This window comes from Lactuca serriola, chromosome 2 (assembly GCF_051521515.1).
Source record: "Lactuca serriola cultivar US96UC23 chromosome 2, Lser_US96UC23_V15, whole genome shotgun sequence".
Lineage (NCBI taxonomy): Eukaryota > Viridiplantae > Streptophyta > Magnoliopsida > Asterales > Asteraceae > Lactuca > Lactuca serriola.
Window position 1 is genome coordinate 4799063 of NC_136409.1, and position 1116 is coordinate 4800178.

A 1116-nucleotide genomic window follows, 5' to 3' on the forward strand; every position below is an offset into this window, starting at 1 on the left:
AAAAGTCCTACGAGGACATGTATCCATACGAGATGCATCAAGACTTGTTGGAGAGGTACCACCAAAATGCGAGACAAGAGCGTTATGAGATTTTCACTAACATGATCTCCGCTAAGATGGGTCATGGAGAATCTCTTACCGTGCACCTGCAAAAGATGCGAAGGTATGTCGACCGCCTTCGCAAGTTAAATGTTGACTTCGGTGAAGACTTGGCGATCGACATGGTGCTTCACTCTTTGCCTCCAATGTACAACCAATTTAGGATGACCTACCACATGAACAAAGAAGAGGTCACCCTAAGCAAACTCCAAGGTCTCTTGAGGGTCGCTGAGAGCAACTTCAAGGACAAGTCTGTTGCACCCACTCCCAATCCGTCCGCTGCTCCTGTCTTGGCTATTAGTCAAGGGAAGGGAAAGAAGAGGAAAGCTTCATCGAATAACTATCGCAAGGTGAAAGCCCGAGATGGTGCCTCTTCTAGTGGGACCAAAGTTGATCCCGCTAAGCCCTGCTCCAACCCAAAGGAGGAAGAGTGCCACCACTGCCACAAGATAGGACATTGGAAGAGAAGCTGCCCGGATTACCTGTAAGTGATCAAATAAGGAAAGATCAAGCCATCTTTCGCAGGTATATACACAATCAAATCTAACGTTTCTAATCATGCTATTTCTTGGGTTCTTGATACCGGTTATGGTTATCACATTTGTTCTAATGTGCAGGGACTAAGAAGAAGTAGGGATGTAGAGCAAGGAAGGATCAATCTAATCATGGGGAACAGAAGATCGTCGCCTGTGACCAAGATTGGAGTGTATTCTTTAGTGCTTAGGAATAGTTTGGTTTTAGATTTGAACAATTGTTGCTATTCACCAGAAATGGCTAGGAACATCATTTCATTTCATGGTTTATATAGACAAGGATTTAGATTTTCTTTTAATAATGAGAATGGTTCTATTTTGGCTTATCTAAATGGTGTCTTTTACTTTGAAGCTATACCATGTAATGGAATATATGAAACTGTTATGATTGTTGATAACTTAGGAAATGATGTTTTGAATATTGATTCTTCCACTAGTATGGATAAAGCATCCTTGTGGCATTGTCGTCTTGGACATGTCAACA